This window comes from Orcinus orca, chromosome 14, assembly GCF_937001465.1.
Source record: "Orcinus orca chromosome 14, mOrcOrc1.1, whole genome shotgun sequence".
NCBI lineage: Eukaryota > Metazoa > Chordata > Mammalia > Artiodactyla > Delphinidae > Orcinus > Orcinus orca.
This window is the reverse complement of record NC_064572.1, coordinates 43,291,556-43,301,422: the sequence shown is the minus strand read 5'-3', so window position 1 is coordinate 43,301,422 and position 9,867 is coordinate 43,291,556.

The following is a 9,867-nucleotide window of genomic DNA, read 5'->3' as shown; positions in this document are numbered from 1 at the left end:
TTCTACTTGCCTCTTACTCTCTGCCCTTTAGCTAACCAATAAACTTTTATATAATCTGTATTACTTACTTCTGAGTATCTCTTACAGCAGATATATTTTTCAAACTAAAATCTATGATAATTATTTTTTTTCTTCAGAGTTCCATTAAATCATTTATTTCCATAACTGCCCCACCTCCACTGTAACATTTAGAAGTTGGCTTTGGGAACCAGATTTTGGAAAACCAAATTCATAGTTGTGAAAACGAAAATTTCCATATTCTGTTTTTGAAAAGATATGGCCATTATTATATTCATCTTATTATAGGACTTTGCCTCATACAATTACAGTGATATTTTGGTCAAGAGATTTCAGTGACCAGTTATTCTTGATTATAAACTATAAAGCAAGTGATACATGTCTCTGTATGATGTAATTCAGTGGAGATCAGAATAGTCTATGCATTATATTGGGAAAGTTTCTAATATTAATCTGTAAATCTTGAATTTTTTTTTTTTTTTTTTGTGGTACGCGGGCCTCTCACTGCTGTGGCCTCTCCTGTTGCAGAGCACAGGCTCTGGACGCGCAGGCTCAGCGGCCATGGCTCACGGGCCCAGCCTCTCCGCGGCATGTGGGATCTTCCCGGACCGGGGCACGAACCTGTGTCCCCTGCATCGGCAGGTGGACTCTCAACCACTGCGCCACCAGGGAAGCCCCACAGTAATCTTTAGTTTGGATATTTTGCCCACATAGAAATAGTAGACTCAACTAAAGTATAGTATTAGAAGATTCATTATGAAGTATGGGTAAAAGATATCTATGCACCAAAAATCTTCCTCTATATCAGGGGTCAGCAAACTATGGCCCACAGGCCAAATCTGACCTATTGCCTGTTTTTGTAATAGAGTTCTATGGCCACTTCTTTATATATTGTCTGTAGGTGCTTTTGTGCTACAATGGCAATGGCAAAGTGGCAGAGATCACATGGCCCATAATGCCTAAAATATTTATTATCTGGCCCTTCAAAGAGAAAGTTGGCCAACCCCTTTAATATATCTTTTTAATAGGAAAAATATCTCTGAGCAATAGGGATATGTACCATATATATTTTATAAAATGTATAAAATACTTAAGATTAAACTTACCAAGAACTTGACCAGTTCATATTCTGAATGAATAGTAAATGAATAGTAAATGCATGAAAAGAACCATGATAGTTTTGAAAAGAAAAATTAATTGTGAGGAAGGGAGAGGGTTTGCCTTAGCAATAATCAAAGTATTGTCTAAAGTCACAGTAATTAAAACAATGTGAAACTGGTACAGGGATACATAAATGGCTCAATGGAACAAAATAGTCAAGAAGTAGACTCCACAGACTCATATATATTTGTGAATATTTAATGTATATTGTATGCTAAAGATAGCATTCCAAATCCAGAGCTTCAAAATATATGAGGCAAAAACTGATAGAACTGATAAAACTGGAAAGATAGAAAAATCTGCAACTATAGTTAGAGATTTCACCTCTTAATAGTTAATAGAATAAGTAGAAAGAAAGTCAGTAAGGATAAAAAAGATTTGTATAACACTATCAACCTGCTTGACCTAATTGACATTTGTAGAGAGCACTTCACCAAACTATAGCAGAATATACACTCTTTCAAGTGCACATGGAACATTCACCAAGAGAAATTATATTGGGGGTTCAAAAAGTCTCAATATAACTCAAAGGAAAGGAACTATATAACTATGCTTATGGAATTAAGTAGAAATCAATAATATAAAAATATTTCAAAAATTCCAAAGTATCTAGAACTTTAACAGTGTACTTCTAAATAACTTATGGGTCAAAGAAAAAAAGAGAAATTAGAAGATACTTCGAAATAAATGAAAACACAACATATCATAACTTGTGAGATGCAGTGACAAAGTTTAGGGGGAAAGTCATATTCTTGGTTGGGCTATGCTGAATTTGTTATGTCTGTGGGACCTCCAAGTATCTCTGCAAGTCTAATGTTAAAAGGATTCCTGAGCTGAAGATCTTAGAGAGTGTTTGCCTTGAAGGTGATGTTTGAAGGCATGGGAATGGATGAGCTCCCTAAAGGAAGTGAGATGGAGGCCAAGGGCAGAGCCCTGGGGAATGTCAACATTCATTCCCACTTTGACTGCCCTTCATGGCCCAGCCTAAGAGCCACGGTTCTTCTTTCATGAAGCCTCCTAACACTCATCTCTCCCTCCTCTGATTCTTTCCTCAGTGCTTTTCAAAGTCTGTGGTGAAAGACCTGTTTTATTTACAAACAGATGGACCCCAAAACAGCCAAAATAGCCAACAGATATTTAGTGGAAAGTGTGGTGGTTAACAGCAATTGAAACTGGATGAGTATCACTACTGTCCATTTCAAAAGTGAGTAAGTGCAAGCAGCACTGGGTAAGACCTAAAGGGGTTGGAGCAGTCTAGTTCTTATCTACTCTAAAAGCGGACCAGCCAAGACTCTTTTCCAGGACAGAGTCCTACACTGAGGAGAAACTGTAGAATCAAAATTGAGCGGAACAGGGATAATAGGGATGAAGAAAAGAGAAAGTCCATATAAAAGTGAGTGAGGGGAACAGAGCTGGAAAACCTTTTTAATGTTTTGAAATATAAAAATGTTACAAGAGAGAAACTACAGTATGCAAATGACTATATGACCTAACAAGGTAGATATAGTCACTTAAAATGGGGGGAGAATGGGTATACTATAGGCAAAAATCGTTTAAGTGATTTTGGTAATAACTGGTAGAGTAGTATTGGATTATTATTTTTAGCCTATTTTAATACTGGGTGAAGCAAATGAGTAATTATGTGATGTTTGAATTCAGTTATCCTCTGTGTCATTGTGAATGAGGACTCTAGATGTAGAAGAAAAAAGATATAGGTGTAATACAGAAGTTAAGTAAAAACCCTATAGTTCTCAACTGAAAATAACAATATGAATCCAGGAAGTATTTAGATAGATAGGTAGAAATAGATAGATAGGTAGAAAGATAGAAATATCTATTTAATAAAATAGATAGGTAGATAGATATTTAATAAAATAGATAGATAGGTAGAAAGACAGATGCTTTGTCAACTTAAATGGCCTAGAAACAGTGACCAACGTAGTAAAAATGAGCATCCCTAGTGCCCAGATTTTGATTTCTAAATCTTGCAAGAATGAAAGTGACATAGACATTTTCAGACACAACAAAACTGAGAGAGTTTGCTTCCAGCAGAGTACCCTAAAGGAAATTCTAAAAGTTAAAATGCCAGAAAATTATCCCAGATGAGTTAAAGATGGAATTAAGAGGAGAGAATGGGTTAAATGTTTTGTTGGGTTTAAAATACACATATTGAATTAAAATACATTACAGGGACTTCCCTGGTGGCGCAGTTGTTGGGAATCTGCCTGCCAGTGCAGGGGACACAGGTTCGAGCCCTGGTCTGGGAAGATCCTGCATACCGCAGAGCAATGAAGCCTGTGTGCCACAACTACTGAGCGTGCGCTCTAGAGCCCTCGAGCCACAACTACTGAGCCCACATGCCACAACTACTGAAGCCTGTGTGCCTAGAGCCCGTGCTCCGCAACAAAGAAGCCACTGTGATGAGAAGCCCACACACCACAACGAAGAGTAGCCCCTGCTCGCCACAGCTAGAGAAAGCCCATGTGCAGCAACAAAGACCCAATGCAGCCAAAATAAATAAATTAATTAATTAAAAAAAATACATTACGACACTAACATACTGGTTGGGAGAGATATAAATAGATTTAAAATGTTCTGAGGTTCTTGGACTATTCAAGAGAAGAGTAAATTTATCAATTAATATTAGATTTTGATAACTTTAAAATGCTTCTTATAATTTCTGTTGTAACTACTAAAAGAACAGGAAAAGTGTATAAGTTCCAAATTAAGAGAAGGTAAAATATAGGCAAGACAGGACAGAAAAAGAAACAGAATGTGGTGCAAATAAAAAGCATATAAAAAGAGTAGACTGAAGCCCAAAGATATCAGTAATTATAATAAGTGATAAGTGGATGAAATGCTCAACGTGAATGATGAAAAATACCAAGAAACAAATTTAAAACATAAGGATACAAAAAGGCTTAAAATAAAAGGGTGTAAAAAAAGGATGCAAACACTAGGCAAAAGAAAGCTGGCATGGTATATTACTTTTAGACAAAACAGAATTTTAGCAAAAAGCGTTACTAGAGAGGTTCTCTGGAAATATATGACCTCTCTAAATTTGCATGCACCTAATAACAGGGCATTAAAATATATATACAAAATAAATGAAGCATATATATAAAATAAAAAACTATAAGGAGAGAGACAACTACAAAATAATAGTGAGGGGTTTAAACCTCTCTTAGTAATTAATAAAACAAGCGGACAAAAATCAGTGAGACTATAGGAAGAAGACAGCCATCTACCGGCCTCAGAAGAAACCAACCCTACCAACACCTTGATCTTGGACTTTTACCCTTCAGAATTTTAATAAAATAAATTTCTGTTGTATAAACCAAAAAAAAAAAAAAAAAATCAGTGAGACTGTAGAAGAACATGATGTACCCAGTTGACCAAAGAACATATATAAAACGTTGCACCCAAGACTGCCAAATACACTTTTTTTCAAGCTGTCGTGACACTTATACCAAAAATGACCCTGGGCCAAAAAGCAAATTTCAGTTTATTTCAAAATAATTAAAATCATAAGCAGTGTGTTTTCTAAACCAAATGCAATTATGCCAGAAATTAGTAACAGAATGATAACTGGAAAAGCCACATATATCTGAAACTTAAGAAATGTACTTTTACATAAATAATGGGACAAAGGAAAAATCATAATCAAAATAAGTTTGAACTGATAATGAAATTAGTACATTTAAAAACTTTTGTGAGAGAGCTAAAGCAATATTTAGAGGAGAATCTATAGCCTTAAATACATATATTAGGAAAGAAAGGACGAAATTAGTAAGCTAAATAAGCATTGATCTCAAGAAGTTAAAGGACAGCAAAATTAACCAAAGTAAAGTAGAAGGAAGTTTAGACTAGAAATGAATGACATAGAAAACAAATATATGATAAGGGGAATCAACATAGCTTGATCAAAACTGGTTCTAGTAAGACTGATCCAGAAAAATGAGAGAAGGCACAAATAACAAAAAGCAGGAATGGAAAAAAAGTATTTCATTATAGAATCTGGAGACTTTAAAAAAAGAAAATGCAGGGCTTCCCTGGTGGCGCAGTGGTTGAGAGCCCGCCTGCCGATGCAGGGGACACGGGTTCGTGCCCCAGTCCGGGAAGATCCCACATGCTGCGGAGCGGCTGGGCCCGTGACCCGTGGCCGCTGAGCCTGCGCGTCCGGAGCCTGTGCTCCACAACGGGAGAGGCCACAACAGTGAGAGGCCTGTGTACCGAAAAAAAAAAAAAAAAAAAAATGCAGGCTCTAAAAGCAAAGGCGACAAAAGAAAAAAAAATAAGTGTGAGTATATCAAACTAAAAAGCTTCTGTACACCAAAGGAAACCATCAACAAAATGAAAAAGGTAACCTACTGGATGAGGTAAAATATTTGTAAATCATATATTCGATAATGGGTTAATATCCAAATATATAAAGAACTCATACCACTCAATAGCAAACAACAAATACAAACAAATGATAAACAAAAAAACAAGCAAGCTAATTTAAAAAATGGGCAGATGATTTGAATAGACATTTTTCCAAAGAAGATACAGATGTCCAACAGGTACAAGAAAAGATGCTCAACATCACTAATCATCAGGGAAATGCAAATCAAAACCACAGTGAGATAACACTCACACCTGTTAGAATGGCAGTTATCAAAAAGACAAGAAATAACAAGTGTTGGCAAGGATGTGGATAAAAGGGAACCCACATGCACTGTTGGTGGGAATGTAAATTGGTGCAGCTATCACGGAGAACAGTATGGAGTTTCCTTAAAAATTAAAAATAGAACTACCATATGATCCAGTAATTTCACTTCTGGGTATTTATCCAAAGAAAATGAAAACACTAATTTGAAAAGATATATGTACCCCCATGTTCACTGCAGCATTATTTACAATAGCCAAGATACGAAAACAACCTAAGTGTCCATCGATGGATGAATGGATATAGAGGGTGTGGTATATATGTATACAATGGAATACTATTCAGGAGCAAAAAAGAATGAAATCGTGCCATTTGCAACAACATGGTTGGACCTTGAGGGCATTATGCTAAGTGAAACAAGTCAGACAGAGAAGGACAAATACTGTGTGACCTCATATGTGGAATCTAAAAAACAACACAAAAAGCAAAATAAAAACCAAGCTCATGGATACAGAAAACAGATTTGTGGCTACTAGAGGCAGGAGTTGGGGGTGGATGAAATGAGTGAAGGGGGTCAAAAGGTACAAACTTCCAGTTATACAATAAGTCATGGGGATGTAACATACAGCATGGTGACAATAGTTAATAATACTTTATTGCATATTTGAAAATTGCTAAGAGAGTAGATTTTAAAAGTCCTCATCACAAGAAAAAAAATTTTTTAACTTGTATGGTAAAGGATGTTAACTAGACTTATTCTGGTGATCATTTTGCAAGATATACAAATATCGAACCGCTATGTTGTATACCTGAAACTAATATAATGTTATATGTCAATTATACCTCAATAAAAAAGCTGAAAAAAAAAGTGAGAGAATATCAATAAGTTATGCCAACACACTTGAAATGAACAGATCCCTAGAAAAACTAACAATCAAAATAGAAAATCATGATAGGTAGGTCTAAAATTTCAAAGAAACTGATTCATAATTAAAACCATTCCACAATAAAAACTTAAAGTAGGTGGCTTCACTGGCAAGTTCTAAAAAATAATTAGAAATGTCTCCAATCTTATACAGTTCTTTGATAGAAAAGAAAAAGGTTAGCATAGCATTGATACCAAAACCCAAAAAGGAAACGATGAGAACACATCAGGTCAATGTTGACTCATGAACATGTATGCATATATCCTAAACAAAGTAGTAACAAACTGAACCTAGAAATGAACTGATAGGAGATAATTTTTAAAGAAAGCATAATTATTACTTTCATAATATTAAATATACAAAAGTCAAAATTTGTATTTAATTCATCAATTAATGAGGGAACCCATAAGCTAGTTCTCAGGAAAATTTTAAAATATCACACATAATTAGGTATACAGTAAGCTACAAGGATATATTGTACAGCACAGGGAATATAGCTAATACTTTACAGTAATTATAAATGCAGTATAACCTTTAAAATTGTGAATCACCATATTGTACACATGTAACTTAAACAAAAATTAAAATTAAAAATACATAATTAATTAAAAATTAATACAATTAATAACAATTTTAAAAATTACACATAAATGCCAAAGTTTACAAATAGATGATAAACTGGCTTTTACCATAATGGGTGAGAAGAAGAATGAATTGTCTCTCCACTGGGCAGATTTAATTTACATGTCTATGGATCAGAATCATTTGCATTGCTATCAATTATCTGCAATTACAGAGTTGTAAAATAGCTCAAAGACTAGAAAGGTAGAGTACCCATAAAAATCAGAAAACCTAAAATTAAAAAATTCCTACTTTTCCATTGAGAACACCAAGTAATCTTTTCGGTCCATTTCAAAGCTGTTTGCAGTTTTTCCTGGCAATATAAAAAGGATAAGATATCATGATCAAATTGCATTTATTCTGGGAATACCAAATTGGTTTAACAATGTAAAATCAATGAATGTGATTCATCACACTAATGGATTAAAAGAGAACATCCTACAGACAGCTCAATAGATGCAGAAAAATTCTGATGAAATTTGATATCCATTTCTGATTTTGAAAAAGAAAATTCTTAGCAAACTAGGAACAGAAGGGAATTGCTTCAATCTGCTAAAGGACTGCTGCAGCACATTTACAGGTGATGTTCATTTAATAGTAAGACATTGTTCCCTGCTACAAGTCAAGTGCTGTCTTGGACTTGTCTTCTGAAAAATGGGTAGGCATGGAACTGGGAAAACAGAGTCCACTACACAGTCAGGCTTGGATAGAAGCCCCAAGGAAACAACTAAATGTCCCTTGATGCAAAAGATCATGCCTTCCTCACTGGTGATGATTCTTAAGTTCTTTCTCAGATATAGAGGGAGTGGATTTGGTTAATTTTACACCATAGAGCACCTTCAGTGTTCTCCAACGGTATCCTTTCTGCTCAGGATCACCACTGTGATGTCAGCAATCCAGAAACAATCCTCTCACAAACCCAATGTAGAAAAGGTACTTCACAGGTCAAATAGAAATGCCTATGTTAGCAGTATTTTATTCTCTAGGAAAGTACATCTGAAGAGCCCAGTACTCTAGTGTTAAGGTGCTTGTTTACAGGGAATTCTGCCTGTGTGAAGCTGAAAGCAAAGCAGAGTATTAAAGCTCTTTGCAACAAAGGGCCAAAATAAAGAGACACAGCATTCCAGAGTCTGAGCGTTACCGGCTCTACAAAACTAAATGGTGCCTGGGTCCCTTAGTGACTGTCCAAGCTGGACTGCCACTGAGCACCAGGGCATGTTGAGGCCTGCCCAGGATGCCTGGGCTGACATGCTTATGGGAGCAGCTTATTTTTATAAGACTTCTAATCACCTCTCAGGGGAGTTAATGTCTGTGCCCGCTGGCACTGACAGCTGCCTCCAGAGCTAAGTGATGGCATTTGGGCACAATGGCCACCCCCTAGCTTCTCAGGTCAAGTTCTGTGGAAAAGAGTCGTCCAGGGGGTAAAGGCTCCTGCAGGAACCATGAGTAAGGGATTTGTAAGGGAGGCCTGGGGTTAACCAGGGTTGCTCGCGTTTCCTCTGGCTGTTGACCTTCTGGGAACGTATGTCAGGTTGAGGGCGGGTTGACGGAACAGTAAGCTGTAAAAGCAAGTCATATAAAGCAGCAATATGAACAAATAATCTGGGAATACACTTTTGTTGGGGTTCATCAGTGGTTTTATTGAGAAGAAAAGAGGCCTCCGCTCATCATGGTAATGACAAGGCCAGGGCTGGATCTGCACCTGTGCCCAGGAGGGTGTCCTTCCCCGAGGGAGAGTGTGAGGAGGGCAGGACCCTGAGGGGTAATGCTGGGACACAGGCTGGGAGATCCTGCATAGGTCTGTGGGCAGAGGGGCACCCTGGGCTGAGGAGGCTGGTTTGATTGAGACTTCTGCTCCTGGAGAATCACAAACATACACTTCTAGTGCCTTCACCCTTTAGTCTCACTCATGCGCTCCCTGGTTGCCCACACCCAGATGCATGGACAGTCACGCAGGTGTGATCTCCTGGCACTTCTCTGCTTTCCCTACCACACACCTTTCTTCTGAGCAGGGCAGGAGGGGACAGTGTCATATTCCACTTACAGCCCTCTCCTTGAAATAGGTGCAGGTTTGTGAAGCATTATACACTTTTTTTTCACTCTCACCCCTAGACTCTTTGACTGTTTGTACCAGTAATACTACAGCAAACACAACATTATATAATTATTAATTGATGGCTTTCCTATGAGCTCTCGTGGCTTGCCTGTGCTTTACTCTGCTTTGAGTCACCATTACCTAGCATGATGCCTAAACAGAGTAAGTCCTCAGTAAAAGCTAGATGAATGGAGAATGAATGAACAGAGAAACTGATTACTTACTCATCATGTAATGTCAATATTTTGGAGTGTTGTTCATATCATAGGGATTGGTTTATGACATGAGCATACTATCCTGAAATGCTTAGTCATATTCCGCAGAAACCAGTCCCATGAGAGTCGGTAAGAGAAAGGTTCTTGGGAAATACTGCATTCCACGTGCTTCTGTTGGAG